Source organism: Nomascus leucogenys, chromosome 25 (assembly GCF_006542625.1).
Source record: "Nomascus leucogenys isolate Asia chromosome 25, Asia_NLE_v1, whole genome shotgun sequence".
NCBI lineage: Eukaryota > Metazoa > Chordata > Mammalia > Primates > Hylobatidae > Nomascus > Nomascus leucogenys.
The window spans coordinates 18,211,470-18,219,329 of record NC_044405.1 but is presented as its reverse complement, the minus strand read 5'-3'; the positions used below and the strand labels follow the sequence as shown (position 1 = coordinate 18,219,329).

At 41.6% G+C, this 7,860-nt stretch overlaps 1 protein-coding gene across 3 annotated transcripts in view; it reads left to right on the top strand.

The window, feature by feature from the left end:
• The first annotated feature begins 2,025 nt into the window (after window positions 1–2,025).
• The window catches only part of C25H21orf62 (chromosome 25 C21orf62 homolog), a 23,442-nt gene continuing 17,607 nt past the window's right edge, over window positions 2,026–7,860 (top strand). The window contains exons 1-2 of one of the 3 annotated variants that reach the window (XM_003263864.1): window positions 2,026–2,177; window positions 5,116–5,196. The gene's annotated coding sequence lies outside the window, so the exon portion shown is untranslated. The remainder of the gene's footprint in view (window positions 2,178–5,115; window positions 5,197–7,860) is intronic. The other 2 variants (XM_003263866.3, XM_003263865.2) reach the window with 2 other exon arrangements.

The following is a 7,860-nucleotide window of genomic DNA, read 5'->3' as shown; positions in this document are numbered from 1 at the left end:
CCAAATGGCTGAATAGGCTGGGACTCTTCCACCTCCAAACCTTTGCTCCAGCAATTTTCTTAATTACTTGAGTTCCTTTATCCTGTGGGCCACCGAGAAACCATTTGTGCCAGGCTCTCTGGGTGCAGAAAGGAGGAAGGATTTATCCATCAGCTTGGATCCACAGTTCATCAAAGAATCACTCCATGAGAGATCATTGTCCTTTCCCCCACATCTGACCACGCAGATCTCAGCCATCCTTTAAGGCCTAGATCCAAAACTACCTCTCCCCAAGGACTTCACCAGTCTCCCTGGCAAAGGCCGACCTTCACTGAGACTCCCCTGCCTTGTGTCTGTATCTCCCTTCAAACATTTCCCAGATGCAACTTACATAATTGCCCCTTCTATAGTATAACTTCCTTAAAGACAAGAACAATGACATTGATCTCTGTGCCCCTTAAATCTCCCGGCACAGTGCATGTGTGTGGTAAGGATTCACTAGATGGATAATAAATAAATGAATGAATAAATTTCCCTACTGAGGTGCTCTCTTCTTTAACATATTGGAGAATCTGTATCTGGGTAATTACAAATCAATTGCTCCAGACTCCTAGTGCTTTTAATTAGCAAGATTTTTCTTTATCTCGGCAGTCCCCAACGTTCTTAGCACCAGAGACCAGTTTCATGGAAGATAATTTTTCCACGGACAGGCAGGGGTAGGAGATGGTTTGGGGATGATTCAAGCGATTACATTTATTGTGCACTTTGTATTATTATTGCATTATAATATATAATGAAATACTTATACCACTCACCATAATGTAGAATCAGTGAGAGCCTTGAGCTTGTTTTCTTGCAACTAGACTGTCCCATCTGGGGGTGATGAGAGACAGTGACAGATCATCAGGCATTAGATTCTTACATGGAGCACGCAACCTAGATCCCTCGCATGCACAGTTCACAATAGTTCACAATAGAATAGCATTCTCAATTCACTCCTGTGAGAATCTAATGCTACTGCTGATCTGACAGAAGGCAGAGCTCAGGTGGTAATGCGAGTGATAGGGAGCGGCTGTAAATACAGATGAAGCTTCTTCTCTTGCTCGCCCACTGCTCACCTCCTGCTGTAGCATGGACTGGTACCAGTCCATGGCCTGGAGATTGGGAACACCTGCCTTATCTTTTTTTCCCATATTTAGTGAGACCTCATCAGTTGTTAAGGCCCAGGTATTTATCTTCCCTTAAAATACATATGTTGAAACCTAATCCTCAATGTGATAGCATAGGAGGTAGAGATGTTGGAATGTGATTATGTCATGAGGGTGTAGCCCTTATGAATGGGATTAGTGCCCTTGTAAGAAGCTGAAGAAACCACAGTTGTCTCCCTTCCACCATGTGAGGACTCAGCTAGATGGTGCCATCTATGAACCAGGAAGCAGACTCTCACCAGAAAACAAACCTGCCTTGATCTTGGCCTTCCCAGCCTACAGAAATAAATGTGTTGTTTGTAAGTTACCCAACTAATGGTATTTTGTTATAGAAGCCCACATGGACTATCAGTTAATGTACATAGAATAATTTTTACCTATTTATTGGTTTTGTGGTTTCTAATATTTTTTTAAATGAAATTTAAAAAAAAAGAGAGAGAGAATAATGTCTGTCTTTGGAGTTCAAATGAGTTTTTTTTCTTTGGAACAACTATGATAGGACACTTTTTACAGTAGTGCAGGCATTTACCATAAGTAACAATTCATCAGACCAAAAAAGGTGGAATAAATCATGAAAGTAAAAGTATCAAGGAGTCTCCATACTCTACATGTAATCCATTCAATTTCCTGCTAAAGTAGAATTTCTTCCATTTGTGTCAATCCTTTGGGATCAGCCTACAGCAACAGTCTCCTCAGTTTCTTCTAGAAACTTCCCAGTTTAGAACCCCAAAAGAGTGGCCAGCAGTCACCAAGGCAGGTTCTCTCCTGTGTGTAGTTAATGAGACTGGTAGGCCAGCCGCTTCTTCCTGGTTGCCATGGAAATGACCAGGCCACTGGCCCTCTGAAGACGGAAAAGAACAGCAAGTGCAAGACCACGCATTCCACCCTGGCTTGCAGATTAAACCAGCTGTCAAGCCAGGGTGAAGGATCCGTGGCCAGGCAGAGGTCTGTGGAGTGGAGAGGCGAGGCCTCACGGTGGAACTCTCAGATGTAAGTAATTTCTCTGTTCTTCTTTTTTAAAAAGTATGTCTAGTCTGACAGTTTTTAAGAGCTTCAGAATTTCTGCTGCATGGCAGGAACTGTGACGGTTGGAAGAACCATTGTCAGGGTCACTTTCTTGTTACATTTGCATTTCCTGAACATAATGTACATGTATGAGTGGCTTTCACTATGAAACACTTTTTTAGGCTTCCAGGCATATGAATTCCTCTTTACTGAGATCCTGCCTTTAAAATGAAAGATTTTCAGTGCATTAGGCAAAGAATGAAATGGTCTTCTCATTTAAACCCTAAAAAGATAAACTCACTTAAGGCTAATATAACAGATAGCTCCTTGAAATCTTGTCTCTATTTTAAAACATCTGGCTAGACTTTTCCATTAGTCTTCAATGCTAAATAACAATTAAGGAAAAGAGATATGATATCTCTTTTCCTTATTGTGATCCCAAACAAAGAAAAGTGGGAACTCCCAAAACACCGGCTGATACTGTTTCTTTGCTCTGTTTTATCTTTTAATAATATTATATTCACTGCCTATTTACACACCAGGCTTTATAGAGTTTGCTGATTAGAAAACAAAGAAAGAAAAGAAAGTAAGCTAAGATGAGCATTAACATTTGGATTGGATAGTTCGCGTTTTTAAAAAATCGGTCTTTTATTCAAAAGTGAAAAAGCATGATAAATAATGTAGCAAAAGGCAAGATGAGGAGGGGGATGTTTTAATTCAAAATGAGTAGAACATATACAGTCTTGCATATATTTCTTTGTTTAATAAGCATATTTTGGAAAGCTTTTAGCAAAAAGTATGTTGGTGTATACTGAGGACAGGAAATGTTTCAAAAACATTGTGCATAATATTTATAAAAAACCCATCCTTAAAAAATACCCAAAAAAAGACCTCATTTGTTTGAAAATTTTTTTACTGAAAAGAGCCATCCTTGAGAAGTTTTTTGCTTTTTTTTAGACTAAATAATGCAATATGTTCGGAAGGAAAAAAAAGACTTTTCATTACTTTTTTTTTTGACAGAAATTGGGCATTTTCTGAAAATAACAGTTTCAATAAAGTATTTATGGAAATGAGTGCTTTTCAAGAGCTGACTTGGATTTCTCATCTTTTTTTTCCACATTGATATTTTTCACTGCTTAAAGCTGCTACATTATCAGCTTTTAAAATTCAGTGCCCAGTGGCTTGTGTCCGTGTCTGTGGGAGCTAGTAGGTCAATAGGCCCCAGTGGGAAGAATAGGCAGGCCTCACAGTTCTGTGGGCATGGGACCAAGGGGCAGCTGTGCAAAGCTGTGGTTGTGAACCCCAGTGATGCAATTAACTGAGTGTCTACCAAGTCACTCAAGGGGAAAGCCTGAAGGATTTGCACTCATTGCCTAATTCAGTCTCTCAAGGACTGTGTCAAGTAGAAAAGTACAGTAGCCACATATTTTAGTTAGGACTTCCCAGTGGCTCACTCTCTGAGAATTCTTTGTCCCACATTCCATACCTATGTTAGCAGAAGCAGCACTCTGCTCATATTGTCCTCTATTCTGATTATGAACTTAAGAACCGAGATTTCTTTCTTATGGTTCTGGAGACTGGGAATTCCAAGGTCAAGGGGCCTGCACCTGGCAAGGGCATTCTTGCTGTTTCATCCCATGGTGGAAGGTGGAAGGGCAAGAGAGCATGTGCACACACATAAGAGAGACAGAGAGAAAGGGGGTCAAATTCATCCTTTTATTTGAAACCTATTCCCATGGTGACCAACCCACTCCTCAATAACAGCATTAATCCATTCATGAGGGCACCGCCCTCTTAAAGGTCACCTCTTAAAGCTCCCACTTCTCAACACTGTTGCACTGGGGATTAAGTTTCCAACACATGAACTTTAGGAAACATATTCAAATCATAGCATTTAGCATGAGGGTTCTATACACATATAGGTTAAAGGCCACATCATCTAGTAATAGAATACAATGCATGGAATCTCACTTGAATAGGCCCAAGACCCTGGGGTAGGAAATAGCACTGTAATTTCCACCGTGACTCTTCAGAGTATAGTTGGCTGTCTGGGTTCAAATTTTAGCCATTATTAACTAGTTCTGTGACCTTGGACAAGTTATTTAACCTCCCTGTGTATCCTGTGTATCATTTCCTGATATGAAAATGGGACCATATGGGGTGGCTCATGCTTGTAACCCCAGCACTTTGAGAGGCTGTGGTGGGTGGATCACTTGAGGTCAGGAGTTCGAGACCAGCCTGGCCAAAATGGCAAAACCCAGTCTCTACTAAAAATACAAAAATTAGCTGGGCATGGTGGTGCACCACCTATAATGCCAACTACTCGGGAGGTTGAGGCAGGAGAATCACTTGAATCCGGGATGCAGAGGTTGCAGTGAGCCGAGATAGTGCCACTGCACTCCAGCCTGGGTGACAGACTGAGACTCTGTCTAAAAAAAAAAGAGGGGGGACCATAATATCTACCTGTAGGATTACAGAAAGGATTAAATAACATAAAACATGTGAGACACTTAACAGTACCTGGCACAAAAGAAACACTCATTAGATCTTACTATTAGTGAATAAAAATATGGATAATTCTTGATTTCATTCAATTTTCAATATACAACATACATGTATCACATTTTATCTTTTAAAGTACATTGCTTCTTTATCAATGACAATTTGCTGTATTTAGCTAGCTTAGCCTTGGGAACACAGGGCTGAGGAACAGTGAATTACTGATACAGTAACATTTCCCATAGGAGTCTGAACTTTCTTGGGAATCAGGAGCTGTGTATTTGGCATGTTAAGTTGGAGATGTCTACTAGACATTCAGAAAGAGCTATCAGATGCAATGTGGGACATGTGAGCATGATGCAGTCAGGAGCTAGAGACAGATCTCAGTTCACCATCAGCATCTAAGTGGTATTTAACTTCACAGAACAGCATGCAGGCACCAAGAGAGTGGACGCACATACAGAAGACAGCCATGCACTGAGCTGGGGACATGCAACAATAACAGGTAAGAAGATCAGGGCCAGGCACAGTGGTTCATGCCTGTAATCCCAGCACTTTGGGAGGCCGAGGCAGGCGGATCACCAGGTCAGGAGATTGAGACCATCCTAGCTAACACAGTGAAACCCCGTCTGCACTAAAAAAAAAAATAATAATAATAATAATGCAAAAAAAATTAGCCGGGCGTGGTGGTGGGCGCCTGTAGTCCCAGCTACTCTGGAGGCTGAGACAGGAGAATGGTGTGAACCCAGGAGGTGGAGCTTGCAGTGAGCCGAGATCACACCATTGCACTCCAGCCTGGGCGACAGAGCGAGACTCCGTCTCAAAAAAAAAAAAAAGATCAAATGCCAGCCGAAAGACTGGGAAGGAGTGGCCATTGAAGGAGCCAGAAAACCAGGAGAATGTGACATCATGGAGGAACAGAAAGCTATTCACTCAAAAAGAAGGGAGGAGGCAACTAAGTCAGATGCTCGTGGGAAGTCAAACAAAATGAGACCAGGAAATTAATCACTGGATTTGGTATGGGGGTGGTGGGATTCACTATGAACCTGATGAGAATGGTTGCAATAGAATGATCACAGCAAAAGTCTGGTTTTTTGGAGTGGCTTAAAAATCTAACACAACTAGGTACTAGGCTCTGTGTGATAACAGATTGGCTTACAAAAGCTCTTTTTTTTTTTTAAATTTATCTTACAATAGACTGATATTGCACTCTAAGAAAAGTAGGTTTGAGTCAAACAAGAACTGTCACCTATTCCCCCAGCCTAATAAAATGTCATGAAAGAGGAGAGATTTGAAGACAGTATAAGAGATGAAGGTAGCAGCCGGGCGCGGTGGCTCACGCTTGTAATCCCAGCACTTTGGGAGGCCGAGGCGGGCGGATCACGAGGTCAGGAGATCGAGACCACAGTGAAACCCCGCCTCTACTAAAAACACAAAAAATTAGCCGGGCGTGGTGGCGGGTGCCTGTAGTCCCAGCTACTCGGAGAGGCTGAGGCAGGAGAATGGCGTGAACCAAGGTTGCGCCGCTGCACTCCAGCCTGGGCGACAGAGCGAGACTCCGTCTCAAAAAAAAAAAAAAAAAAAAAAAAAAAGAGATGAAGGTAGTTTCTTAGTGGACAAGAAACAGAAATCATCCCCAAACACAGAGGGCAACATAAGCAGCATGAGACGAATGCAGTCCAGATTGGAGAATAAGAAAACACAATGGGGGCAGGCGCGGTGGCTCATGCCTGTAATCCCCACACTTTGGGCGGTGGGAAGATCTCTTGAGGCCAGAAGTTATAGATCAGCCTGAGCACTACAGCGAGTCTATGTCTCTACAAAAAATTTTAAACATTAGCCAGTGGTACGCACCTATAGTCCTACCTACTCCGGAGGCTGAGTTTGGGAGGCTTGCTTGAGCCCAGAAGTTCAAGGTGACAGTGAGTTACTGCACTCCAGCCTGGGTGACAGAGAAAGACCTTGTCTCAAAAAAGGAAAGAAAGAAAGAGAGAGAGAAAGGAAGAGAGGAAAAAGAAAGAGGGAAGAAAGAAGAAAGAAAGAAAGGGGAAAGAAAGAAGAAAGAAAGAAAGAAAGAAAGAAAGAAAGAAAGAAAGAAAGAAAGAAAGAAAGAGAGAAAGAGAGAAGGAAAGAGAGAAGGAAGGAAGGAAGGAAGGAAAGAAGGAGAGAGGGAAGGAAGGAGAGAGGGAGGGAGGGAGGGAAAGAAGAAAGAAAGAAGAAAAAGAAAGAAAGAGAAAGAGAGGGAGGGAGGGAAGGAAGGGAGGGAAAGAAGAAAGAAAAAAAGAACAACGAAAGCCCAGTGAGACATCACACACACACACACACACACACACACACACACACACACACACGCAGCCCTCGAGGCTTGTCCCCACAACATGCCATGGTGCCTCTCCTTTCCCAGTTTTGATCCACTTCCCATAAAAGGATTACCTCACATTTGCATCTCTGAAATGCCTGGTCTCTGGGTCATTAAAAAAAAAACAAAAAAAGAATCTTCTCTGTGGCCAGGAGGTCTGAAGAATTCATTTGGAGTTGTGCCTAGACACTATTTCATGGGCACCCGGTTTAGCCCAAATCGTGATGCCAGATTATCTACTGGAGCTCTGCTGCTGTCACAAAACTAATCTTCAAAGAGTCATCAATGAGATCAGGATTCACTCTTTTTAAATAAAATTCTTATTTTGCAATAGTTTTAGGTTTACAGAAAAATCGTGAAGATAATAGAGAGTTCTTATATAGAGTTAACATCTTACATTAGTATGATACATTTGTCACAATTAATGAACCAGTATTGACACATTATTATGATAAAATAAAGTCCAAACATTATTCGGATGTCCTTAGATTTTACTCATTGTCCTTTTTTTTGTCCCAGGATCCCATCCAGGATCCCACATTACCTTTAGTCATCATTCCCAGGAGGCATTTTAAAACTCTGAAAAATCTTTCAAGAAAGAAACAAGGTTTAAATGTTCATTGGTTCCAATATTTGTAACTAAAGCCAGCAAAGGAAATTTTAATTCTTATTTTTGTCCAAACTGGAATGGTCGGAACTATAGCTTGAACACAGTTGAAAGGAAGAAAGCCCAAAGCCTACATCTTAAGGAAATAGTGCAGGTACTTTACAGGAATATAAGAAGGGCACGACTGTAAGTCCAAGATCTGA